The sequence below is a fragment of the Pleurodeles waltl genome, chromosome 12 (assembly GCF_031143425.1).
Source record: "Pleurodeles waltl isolate 20211129_DDA chromosome 12, aPleWal1.hap1.20221129, whole genome shotgun sequence".
NCBI classification, from domain to species: domain Eukaryota; kingdom Metazoa; phylum Chordata; class Amphibia; order Caudata; family Salamandridae; genus Pleurodeles; species Pleurodeles waltl.
In genome coordinates this window covers 103,271,999-103,285,612 of record NC_090451.1, presented here as the reverse complement: position 1 = coordinate 103,285,612, position 13,614 = coordinate 103,271,999, and positions in this window count along the sequence as shown.

Below are 13,614 nucleotides of genomic sequence, written 5' to 3'. Positions count from 1 at the left end.
GGGACTACTTATCCCAAGCTGCTTTGAGGCCCCAGGAGGCGGCCATTTTCACTTGCACCTGCACCCACTTGACACCAACGAGCGCTATAAAGCGCGTGGGGGCACCTCGCTGCGCGGGACGTGCTCAAGACTCGAGAGGGACTACATATCCCTAGCTGCTTTGAGGCCCCAGGAGGCGGCCATTTTCACTTGCACCTGCACCCACTTGACACCAAAGAGCGCTATAAAGCGCGTGGGGGCACCTCGCTGCGCGGGACGTGCTCAAGACTCGAGAGGGACTACATATCCCAAGCTGCTTTGAGGCCCCAGGAGGTGGCCATTTTCACTTGCACCCACTTGACACCAACGAACGCTATAAAGCGCGTGGGGGCACCTCGCTGCGCGGGACGCGCTCAAGACTCGAGAGGGACTACATATCCCAAGCTGCTTTGAGGCCCCAGGAGGCGGCCATTTTTACTTGCACCTGTACCCACTTGACACCAACGAGCGCTATAAAGCGTGTGGAGGCACCTCGCTACGCGGGACGCGCTAAAGACTCGAGAGGGACTACATATCCCATGCTGCTTTGAGGCCCCAGGAGGCGGCCATTTTCACTTGCACCTGCACCCACTTGACACCAACGAGCGCTATAAAGCATGTGGGGGCACCTCGCTGCGCGGGACGCGCTAAAGACTCTAGAGGGACTACATATCCCAAGCTGTTTTGAGGCCCCAGGAGGCGCCCATTTTCACTTGCACCTGCACCCACTTGACACCAACGAGCGCTATAAAGCGCGTGGGGGCACCTCGCTGCGCGGGACACGCTCAAGACTCAAGAGGGACTACTTATCCTAAGCTGCTTTGAGGCCCCAGGAGGCAGCCATTTTCACTTGCACCTGTACCCACTTGACACCAACGAGCGCTATAAAACGCATGGGGGCACCTCGCTGTGCGGGACACGCTCAAGACTCAAGAGGGACTACTTATCCCAAGCTGCTTTGAGGCCCCAGGAGGTGGCCATTTTCACTTGCACCTGCACCCACTTGACACCAACGAGCGCTATAAAGCGCGTGGGGGCACCTCGCTGCGCGGGACGCGCTCAAGACTCGAGAGGGACTACATATCCCAAGCTTCTTTGAGGCCCCAGGAGGCGGCCATTTTCACTTGCACCTGCACCCACTTGACACCAACGAGCGCTATAAAGCGCGTGGGGGCACCTCGCTGCGCGGGACGCGCTCAAGACTCGAGAGGGACTACATATCCCAAGCTGCTTTGAGGCCCCAGGAGGCGACCATTTTCACTTGCACCTGCACCCACTTGACACCAACGAGCGCTATAAAGCGCGTGGGGGCACCTCGCTGCGCGGGACGCGCTAAAGACTCGAGAGGGACTACATTTCCCAAGCTGCTTTGAGGCCCCAGGAGGCGGCCATTTTCACTTGCACCTGCACCTGCACCCACTTGACACCAACGAGCGCTATAAAGCGCGTGGGGGCACCTCGCTGCGCAGGACACGCCAAAGACTCGAGAGGGACTACATATCCCAAGCTGCTTTGAGGCCCCAGGAGACGGCCATTTTCACTTGCACCTGCACCCACTTGACACCAACGAGTGATATAAAGCGCGTGGGGGCACCTCACTGCGCGGGACGCGCTAAAGACTCGAGAGGGACTACATATCCCAAGCTGTTTTGAGGCCCCAGGAGGCGGCCATTTTCACTTGCACCTGCACCCACTTGACACCAACGAGCGCTATAAAGCGTGTGGGGGCACCTCGCTACGCGGGACGCGCCAGGGCAAAGCCCGGGCCAAGGGCGGGCCCATCCACGCCCGTCGGAGCCCAGAAGAGGCTGGGCTGGGCCACCTCCCTAACATTGACCATTCAAGTAGGCATCATTGATTTTAGCTCTATGCGCTATTGCCAATACTGTGCCATCCCGTAGGTTGCACCATTATACTGATACTCTATAGAACATTTTATCACCAATAACCGTCCCAGATGGGTAAAAGGAAAGCAATAGAGGCTGGGGCAGGGGCTGTGCTAAAAGCTAAGCGAAAAAGACACAAGCATGCAGCTAGTAACTGCGTTATGGACAGAATTGACTCTCTTTTGGGTGAATGCAAGGAAATTTTAACTACTCCTCAGGGAAATAATTCTAACGGTACTGGGGGGGAGCACTCCCCAACCAATAGGAGGGCTGGCCCAAAGAAAATTGCTGAGATTTTCGTGAAACGCGGGCAACACAACACAGCCACTACAGGACAGGGAGAGGGCAGGAATGTTATCACCCACACTGCTCCATCTCTAGTGAAGGAGCTACCACTGGGCTCTCACGATTTCATCCAGTGCAGCAACCGCTTTACTCTGCTAATTAACGCCCCAGAATCACATGACGATATCGACCCAGGTATCAGGGTGGATGGGCTAGCAGCCGCAAGCACACACTCAACTCACATTAACCCACAGCACATTCAATGCATACAAGATTTAAAAAAGGAAGTACTAGAACTTAAGCTCATGGTTAACTCCTTAATTGCAGTAGTAAAACAGTTCACTCTTGCAGATGACACGGCCACCATGAACCTTACCCAGAGCCCAACCCTATCAGGCACCATTACTAATCTGCCCATTCTTTCAGCACCCAGCCGTGATGGCCTCGTCCCAGTTGGTGCTAAGACTAAGAACTTACTCCAGCCTCCTTTGCACAACTGTTTAGGCGCAGGAAGCACACTAGACGACCATCACAAAATCCCCAAACTCATGAGCAATACTGCCCCAAAATACTCTGCACAACCTGCCAATTATTGGTCTCAATCAGGCAATGTAGTTCTAATGCTCAACGTTCCCAAGTTAAACACATCAACACATAAGGAGGGGGCAGACTCTATTAAAAACAAGGCAATCCATTGTATTCGCCATGTAAGAGGCTGTCGCTCTGTAATACGCGAGGACATAATCAATGTAGCAAGATGGCCAGACCCAAGAACACATTTTGACATTTTAAAACTGACACTCAAGGACGGGACCATGGTGGACAATTTGGTGGCCCTAGATGCAAGAACAAGCCCACCTGCACATTCACGCATCCAGTTCAAATACCCTAGGCCACCTACGCACTACGTGGATTGTCTGAGCTACTGCCCAGCAAAAAATGTATTTACCCTTGGCGGGAACGATTGACTTAAAGTTTAATCTAAAACCTATGCTGAAAAACCACGCAACCAACTAATATCAATCACCCCCAGGTCTGCTGCAATCCCTAACACTGCCAGTGCAAGTATTCTCTCTCCCATTCACGATACATTCCCCAAGACCTTTGACAGTTTACTGTGCAAATATGACAATACTGCATCTTTCATCTTGCAGGAATACTGCCCACCAAATCAAGAACCGATAGCTAAGCCTGCAAGCACTTCCCTCACCAGGGCCAGGTCAGCTCCACTAGAGGAACATCAACACTCACCCCAGGTCTCACTGACCAACATTGGTATTGATCCACTTCTTCCCACTCAACCACACCTGCCAAACCAACCTCTGGCAGCTAATCATGCAAATACCAGGCATCTAGACAGGATGGCTCAACCGCTCACTGGGGTACGACTTGTCTCATGGAACGTGGCAGGTTTTAAATCTATTCTCCCTCTTCCATCCTTCACCTCTTTTATTGATGAACATGACATGTGTCTTCTTCAAGAGACATGGTCAACCAATCCACTTTTTCGAACAGGCTATTCAAACTTCCACATCCCTGCCGTGCCCAGTACTAGAGGCAGGCCATCAGGGGGCTTGACCATTTGGATCAGAACATCACTTAACTGTCATATATTACAGCTACCCACCGATTCTCCCGACTTGTTAGGTCTTCGCTTATCATTCGGGCCTGACACTGTTGTGAACATTTTCAATATCTACACCCGAGGGGTCGGGGGGGTCAAGTCTCCAAAATCCTTTGTGACCTGGCAGCTCTTTTGCAAAACTGCCCCCGCCATCATAAAACCATCGTGGCAGGTGACCTCAGTGTCACATTCGAACCTCTAGACTGGGATGATCTCAGGTCCACAGACGAGGAGGATCGAGCTTGGTCTATCCCCGCCCTGTCCATTCCACCCATCAAGAGATGGACGCAGGTCGCTGTCCAAGTTAAGTCACTGACCATGGAATTTGGGCTCAGGGCATTAAATGGCAGAACCAAATCAGACGCCAAAGGCCGTCACACATTCAACAAAACCAACCACACCAGCAGAATCGACTACTGTCTATTTGACATAAGATTATGGCCCCTAGTCATCGATATGACGATCGTAGAAAGAACTGAAAGTGATCATAATCCTCTCTCTGTTCACACGTTAGCTTTGGGTGACCTCTCGCCCATGATTAACTCCTCAGTAGCAGCACCAGAGGGTATTAGCCAGGTTAACGACAAACGACACCTAAAGTGGGACAAGATTGCGGCTCGGCCTGCACTCACCAACGCAGCCAATAACACCCTAAAGACTACATTAATGAACCTAGAGGTGGGTCCCGCAATCCCCTACAAGGAAATAAGCTTAATCCACACCTCATGCTTCAGGGATATCGCAGCCCAATTCTTAGTCTCCCCAGCCCATGATGGCAAGAGACCAATAGGTAGGCACCGCTGGTTCAATAAAATGTGTCGGTCCCTAAATAAACGCTTAATCCAAGCTATTAAATCCAAGGATGCCACCGACATCCGCCTAGCTAGAAAGTCCTACAAGTCAGCAATACGCAAAGCCAAGCGTGACCAAGATGATAAGTGGTGGACAGCACTTAGTGACGCTGTGCGCGAGAGGAACTGTAGTCTGTTCTGGTCCCTGGCAGCGCAAGGCCCAGAAAACAGTGGATTGGACATTACAACCAACATCGCCCCGAAGGATGGGTAGATCATTTTAGCAGGCTCTACTCCCATGACCATGATAGCCCCACTCCTGTTCGCATGGACCCCTGCCTAAATACTTCTTTAGCACCCACCACTGAAGTACCCCAGATGTTCTCTCAAAGTGACATAACTTACTCCCTAGGCACCATAAAACGCGGCAGGGCAACTGGCTCGGATGGTGTCCCAGCAGACCTGTTCTAAACCGATATAGCATCCTGGTCAAGATACCTCACCATCACAGCGAACGCATTAGCATCTGGGGTGCCTATCCCTGAGTCCTGGAAAGGGGCTATTGTTATCCCAATCTTTAAAAAAGGCGACAGATCACTCCCCTGCACCTATGGACCAATTAGTCTAATTGACTGTGTGCAAAAAGTCTTCTGCCACTGCGTCTTGGGAAAGATCGAAGACTGGATGACCGAACATTATATCCTTAGTCCCCTCCAAGACGGAAAACAGTGCTCATCGGTAAAGGGAGCCTTTATGTAGCTTTTGTGGATCTAAAGTCTGCTATTGACCTAGTACCTCACTACAAGCTATGGGACACTCTCTCCCGAATGGGAATCCCGGAGCATATCCTAGCAATATTGATACGGCTCCACGAGGACAACTACGCACGAGTTAGGTGGGACAACAAGGGGCAACTAACTGATAGAATCCATGTATCAAGGGGTGTGCGGCAAGGGTGTGTCCTCGCCCGACCCTCTTCTCTCTGTATATCAATGAAATCGTCCCTTCCCTGCTTAGAGTGGAGGCTGACGCACCATCACTTGGCACACAAAAAATCCCTGTCTTGCTCTTTGCAGCTGATACTCTCTTGATATCCAAGACCCCTAGTGGACTAAGGAAACTCCTCACGTGCTTTGAGAAATTCTGCTCAATGCGGGGACTTGAAATCAATGCCTCTAAAACAAAACTAATGAACCTTAATCCCCATAGATCTTTTAGAGGGAAGTTTACACTAGAGGGCACCACACTTGAGAAGGTGGGCATTTTTAGCTACCTGGGTATAACACTGACTGACAACATGTCTTGGAAATCACACATAGGAAAGCAAGCCTTAAAACTAAAGCAAACAACAGGGGTACTATCAAAAAACTTTCACCTCTCACACACAAAACCAATTCGCCCAGCAATACAGATATACGAAGCCCAGGCTGTGACCTCAGCTCTTAATGGGGCCGAACTATGGGGTTATGCTAAAATCCAAGACATAACCATCGCTGAGAACAACTTCCTGAGAAACCTTGTGTCCCTTCCGCCAAGCACTCCACTGTTCCCCCTTTTTAAGGATCTTGGCATAAAACGCATTGGTCATAAAGCCCACCTACGCTCTCTGCTGTATTGGCGGCGTCTCTGGACTACTCCAGAGCTTGAAACCTTTACTGAAGTCCTGCAGGTCATTTTAAAAGCTGATCTTCTTCACAGAATCCCCTGGCTACGATACATCAAGGGGTCATTCTACTCACTTGGGCTCAGTGAACTCTGGAATTCACCAACCACCTCTGTCTTTCCCTCGAAAAGCGAAAGAAACTATATTGGCAAATGGTAGATCACGAAGATATAGGGGCCGCACTTCACACTACATTATCCTGTGACTTTGTTAACTTAAAAGAGATGTCCAAGTATGAGGCTTTTTGGGACATAATCACAGTCCAAAGGGAAAGGAAACTGTACTTTCAGCCCCGCATTGGAACATTACCATTAAGACTTTTCACCAGCCGCTGGTCACACAAAGAATCAACCGCTTGTCCAGCCTGCAAAGCCCCCGTCGAGAATCTCCCTCACGTCCTTTTTGTCTGCCCCGCGTACACCGCCTCATGTAGGAAATGGCTGGCCCCGGCATGCAGACTGCTGGGAGTCCGCAGCTCTGAAATAACCCTGCGAATCCTCAGATCAGACACTAGGCCAACGCTAGTGATCGCCGTTGCCAAGTTCCTCGGAGCTAGCTGGTTTGTCAGAGGGAAATTCTTATCTGTTTAATGATTCCAACAAGACTGTCCCATCGCACTGTGTGAGTGTATTTTATCTTTATTCCATTTTTATCATTATATGTATTGTTATATTTATTACCTTGTGTATTTATTTGTATTTATTGCTGCTATGTGCTTTTATGGCTCTTGTAGCCGAAATAAAGTTTCTTTGACTTGTATATTATGCTTCAACACTGCTGCCTGTCTCTCCAATGGTCGCCAACTAATGCCCATATGCAGTAGGAATGCCTGTCCTGTCAGGAGAAAATTGTAGTGACATTACTGAAAACGACACTCCTTTGCCGCAGTGTATCTTCCATTGCTCGCGTTTGCGTCTCAACACGGAAAGATGGCGGCGGGTGCAGCTGATGCTTCTGGGGGTGCAAATGATAATAGTTGCGGTGGGATGGATGCTGCAGGTACTTGACCAGGGGACAGGGTGGGAGTTAAACACAAGATTGCCGTTTGTTTGTGTAATAAGTAAATGGGGACTTTGGTTTAGGTCAGTGTTACAGAGCGAAGGCATCATAACTATCTTACAAAATATGGCCTAAAAGTGCCACGCCCATACAAGGAGATTGCTTGTACGGAGTGTCTCAAACACTCCTGTGATTACTTTTACACCACTTTCCTCTGTTGTCACTCTTAGATATCATGCTTTTTTCTGCCCACACCCTTCTGAAATCCTCCATCTGCATTTATCACTCATCTCTTTCCTCTTCAGCACCCTCTTTTAACTCTCTCCTGCATGTATTTACTTGCACCTCCTTCAGTTCACCTGCCTCCTATAGACACAGTGCACCCACTTATGTGTAAGCGCTGCTTTTTCCTTTACTTTCACACTGTCCATATTTTGACAGCTTTGTACCTCCTTAATGCAATTTTGCATAGAACCTGAAACGCAATTGGCACCGTGACCTGTTTGTGATGTATAGAGAGCCCAAGGTTTGGGTGAGCGTGTGTTCTGAACACCTCGCTCTGACTTCAGCCTCAACTCCAGGGCTCCTTATTTTGCCTTCTCAGGAACACCCATCCTCACCCTGAACTCACTCAGACACCGAGAGGATGCTCAGTAAACATTAAGCACTATCCAAGAACTGCAAAAACACAACATCGGGGAAATAACAAACATTGTTAGGGAAAGGAAGATTAAGTAAAACATCCATAAAGGGCCCAAAAGGGACCGGTTTCAATGTCCTCTTTTAGTTACTGTTGGGTCAAAGTTCTGGAGGCATCTGCCTCACTTAAAGCATTGATGCTATGTATGCTTTTAATGGCCAAATTCCACGTTTCCGGGTAGTGCTAGCTTTAAAACGGTTATTTAGGATGTTGGAGTTCGCTTTCCAAAGAACTGTGCCAGTTTACTAATGCTGCCTCCTTGCACTCTCTGAAATGTAATAACAGGTGCAGTGTTAGCTATATTTTGTGACCTCCATTTTTCATGAATTTTGATATTTTTTTTTCCCTCATTTCCCTGAAACGCTGAAAAACAACTCTAGCTGGTTGTATCTTCACAAAATATTCAGAGACTGGGAAAATTGTTATTCTAATTCCAGGCGAAGAATACTTATGGGAAAGTGCTTACCTCATTGCTTGCATAGCTGCCAAGTCTTCAATTAGCTTGAGTGTGAAACTGTCATGTTCTCATGTATGGAGGTAACAGTTGGATGCTTTGTGTGTGATGCTGTGCCTATCCCTTGTAGAACCTGAGGTGGGGATTTTATAAAGTGTCTTCTTGTCCCAGGGACGTGATTCTTCAGAAATGTACTTTAAAAACTCCACTTGTCCCTTTTGGTGCCATGCAAGGAGGTGACACATTATCTCAGCATCTCTGAATATGATTATATGATATAAGGGCTTGGATTCTAGCAAGACCTTGATTTTCCGAAATTTCTGTGAATCTATGTACAAGGTCTAGAAGTAGGTGGGAAGCAATATTTCCTGGGCTGGAATGCACTGCCAGTTTTTGTGTAACCCATTAACTTGCATGTGGATGGGATTCACCAAGTCTTCTCCAATCTCTTTCAACATTAGAAAAGGTAGGAAGTTTATTATGCGCAAGGGTACGAATAGAAGCTTTTCTTGAGTGGGGAAAAAGGGTATGTAAAAGAAGTGAATTTCCAATCACTCCGCATATTTTTGCATGAACGAATGTAACATAACTGAGCATGCACAACTGTAAAGCACACCTTCACTCTAGAGTCTATTGGCTGAAATTACAGGTCTTTATTGTTTTCCAACTCAGTGATACTCCATTTATTTACCTTAGACAGATGATAGGTTGAGTGCGCCTGCAGATATTCAAACCTGTGACCGTGGATATTTGCTCATACAAAAAAAGCCTTCACAAAAGTTGATATGAGTACAGCTTTCATGCAGACTTCAGTAGACTTTTTCGAGTTCCTGAAAGTAGACAATCTGCACCAATGCAAGCACATATGCCTGTGGGTGCGCCTTTGTGTGTTAATTTAAGAATTGGGCCCCTAAATTCTTTTCTTGATTCTCCTAATGATTTTACACTACATTTTGCCTCAAATTAACATTTACATGTAAAGTATTTTGTACAGGAATCCCTGTCAGTAATGCAAGTGGAGCTCGCTGCATTTACTTGCAGTACTGGCCCTATTATTAAAGGCTTGGCATTATTGAATCATATAAACAATTTTGAACTATTTGCACACAGAAATCTTGCTTTATTATCAGACAATTCTTTCACAGATCTATACTGTAAGCTAGTTGCCAAAGGGCATGTGCTTCAGGGAGTTAGGCCTACGTGTCCACTGGACTATGTAAACCTGAAAAGTTGTTGTTCTTGACCCGAAACGATATAGAATCCCACACCTCTGTAGAACAAAGTTGTTACATCAGGGTAATAAGGCAGTTTCAGATATGACCTTCTTTTGTGTAATTGTAATAGTCTTGAAGCAGCCTTAAAACGTCTATAATGGACGTTGTGCTCATGTAAAGTCACTAACCTACTGTCACTTTCTAACTGGGCCACCCTGGAAACATTTGTGACACCGATAAGAAAAAATCTATTTAAGTAATTCAGATCCCTTTTTATTGTAAAGGGAAAAGTCACTATTGTAGCCCTGTTCATCGAAAATAAGCTGTATAGAAGTGGCTGAGGGGGGCATTTGTTTATATGGGAGACAGGAAGAAAGCATCCCTGGCCTTGTAACACAAATCTGTCTCTGGTGAGGCTACGTCAGAGGAAATATGACAACGTGCAGTGAAGGGGCCCAAACAAGAATGGAGTTGGCTAGGCCAAAGAGCATTTAGTGAAGCCAATCGAATGGTATTGATTAATGCACCAAGACGGGTCAGAACCACAAGATAATTATATACCATGGCCTTTCACATGATATTTATCAAGGGCTCTCGCTCTCCAGATTTACACATCAGTGTTTCTTTCTTATTATTGTGTACAGGGACATAAGGTGACTCGCCTCAACTAGTGAAGGTCATTTTCAGCTTTATTTCATCACAAAAGGCTCATTAAATGCGAGCCCCTGTCGTGATTAGCTGCGAAGTAGATCATTCATATGCAGAACGTTCAGCCCTTACTGACTAGCTAGACAACTGCAAAGCAACGTGCCTTTTGGGCTTTTTAGTTTCACAGTTATAAATGCAAGTTTATTTTTTTATACAGTCCTTTAAAGCACACTTTACTTGTTGTGTCAGCACACTGCACGTGAAACTAGTGAAAGTGAAAGCTTTGCTGTACATGGCTCGAGCGGCTGAATGACCTACGGTGAAACAAATCAATTTAAGAAACAAATAAATGTCAGAAGAACAATAACAAGTCATTGACAGTTCAGCAGCCACCATAGGTCGTGGTTAAAGAGAATGTTGTTGCAAAAGTAGGAAAGTAAGTGGTCGGTGGCAGTGGCAGGTAGAGCTCTTTGGTGTGGTGTAACTACTGCCTTGAATGTCATATAACTAACAAGGTTTTGGAGAAGTTCTACCCCAAAAAATGTTTGGGAAAACATTCTCAAAGAATGCATCTTACGTACATTTTTTCAGAAAAAGTGGCTAAAAAGCCATAGGCTCTGTAGGAGCAGTTATGACTCACTACTGCACTTTTCTAGTATGCTAACTTTGCCGGACTCTCCCCAGGAGAGTGCAGCTTTGCCTGCCCTGGGATAATTTAGAGAATGCAAGGTCAGCCTTTTGCCCAGGGCAGGCACCTACCTTCCACGAGTCGTCCAAAAACGACAAGAATAATTACCTACATGCAAGAGGAGGCCCTTTTGCACAGAACTGCACCTCTGCTGAAATGTTTGCGGGTAATGAACTGCAGCCCTGCAGGGACGTGTTCCTAGAGGGTGCAGGTGCTGAATATTTCTGCCAAGGAATACCAGTAGAGTACTGCATTACACAATAAAATGCTCGGAAAATATTGCAAGTCTGCTAATGTTCGATGGTGAGACTCCTTAAGTTCCAACAGGGTTCTGTCTGACCCTGGCATACTTTCACCCTTTCCTCTCCCACCTTCCAACAGCCAGAAATAATTTTTCGTTTATCTCTCTGTCTGTCATTTCTGGGGGCAGGCACAGGCTACACATCAGCAGGGAGCCTGGGTGGATCTGCCATTTCATTTTTGAGAAGAAACTGCTTAGAAAAACGAGAATTGGCAAAGCCAATGGGCCTCACCTATGCAAGATCTATCGGCTTTGTCAATGTTTTTAGCCTTTTTTTAACTCTGTTGTACATTATGGCTAAAAGTACAAAAAAGTGCTATGATGTTGGCAACACTGGCTGCTTTATATGCTTTTGTTTTCAATGTTTTCTTTGTCATGTTGTACAGCTGTGTGGCAGCTATGCAGCATGGTTAAAAGTAAAAAGAAAAGCGCTATAAAACGACCATCATTGAATGCATCATAGCACTTGTTCAGATCGAGCCCATGCAGTGCGCATGCGCTGTCTGCAAGACATGCTGTATTCAGTCTATGGGCTTTAACCACGCCCGCTAGTGCCATTTATTCTTTGTAATGTTTGTCTTAGATGCTTCCTTTTTATCGGTCCATGTTACTAAATGCCCACTCCTCTGTGTGCTTAGTTCCCTCCCAGGCGATTTCATTAAAAGAAAATGTTTGTTGGCCATCATACTACGTTCACGGGCATTCAGGCTTCCTCCTGTTACAGCATGTGATGGCCCCTCCTCCAGTCTAGGTGAACTTGATGGGAGGAGCGATTTGCATGACTACCACTTACGTACAAGTTTAGCAGTTGGAGCATTAAAAAAGAAAAAAACACAAATCTTCAAGGCGGCAATCCTTGCACAGCTGGAGAGCAGATACTACAATATTCACTTCCCTCGGGAAACTCGACCCATAATGCTTTGCGGGGCATTTCTTTTACAAAACATTTTTGCTCATAACTCAGCCTGTGGTGGTCCAATGCGTTCAGCAGGACGTGCGCTTTCTATCAAGGTCATCTTTGGGTCCCCATGTTAGGTTGGAGGGGGTAAAATAATAACCTCTCCCACCATTCACTGCATTGTAAAGCTCTCACTTGGCTGGAACTGTTGTTTTACAGCTGGGAGTAGGTTGTGTTTTTAACAGCCTTGTTTGTAATATTATTCCAGTACACCTGCTAGGCCTGAAAATGTGTAATGCACCAAGCTCTCTAGGGGCTAAATATATGTTTACACTGTATTACTTTCTGCCATTCTGTTTCAATGTGGTGCGCTCTAAGGGCTGACTATATGGTTACATTACCATATTTCTTCCAAATGCTATTTTTATTGTGGTGCCCTCTACTAGGGCCTGTTCCAAGCATTACAGTCTAATGCCAAGTGTATGAAGGAATGCACAAATACAAAGTTTATTTCAGATGGTTTTTATTGGATTTACAGGATGATTATATATGTGTTATTGACCTCTCCTTATTGTAATTATGACCACGATTCATGCCAATGTAACATCCTTATTACACTATGACTGTTTGCACACTCTTGATATGTTTGGGTGACCCTTCTCTAGGGGGTCACCAGTGATTGCACAATGTCAACTATTGTATGTTCCCTCTGTCTGTAATGTGCTGCATGGCTAAATACTTATAAGGTTCCAAAGGCAAGAACTATTGGATATGTCAATGCTTGTTTGTACTTTTAGCCAAGCTGCCCACCAGCTGTGCTGCACAACATGGCTGAGAAAGCCAGTAGATCTTGCATAGGTGAGACCTATTGACTTTGCCAATGCTTGTTTCTCTTCTACATTTTTGTGGAAAAACATAGTGATTTATGGGCTGGTCAGATTAGTGAATTGTGAGCAGAGGGTACAGAGATTTGTCTGGAGTTTGCAGGTTACAGCCGTGTAAGTGCTTTCGGGTGACGAATGGGCAGGGCTGTGTGGATGCTGCAATGGGGTAACATTGGGATGCCGCTCCCCCAAGGATCCGTAGACAGTGACGGTATTAGGGATGAATCGTTTGAAATACTTTTTTTATTTTCATCGTTTTCTTTGGTGTGGGCTCTTGATGAAAGTTGCATTCAGCCTATCATTGGAACAGATTCTCTCTGATAGGAGGATGATGGATGAAACAGCCCTGCAGCACCCCCTCCGTCCCCACCCCTGCACCACTCCCTCCGTCCCCACCCCTGCTCTCCAAGTGACCATACTGTAAGAGTTGGGAGGACCAGAGGAGGTATTAAATAAACACCACAAACTGGCCATAGACCCCGGACATCAACCTGAGCTTGCATCATAAATCTGCTAGTCCTTCGAAGTTTCCAATACCGCCTAAATACAGTACCTGAGCGT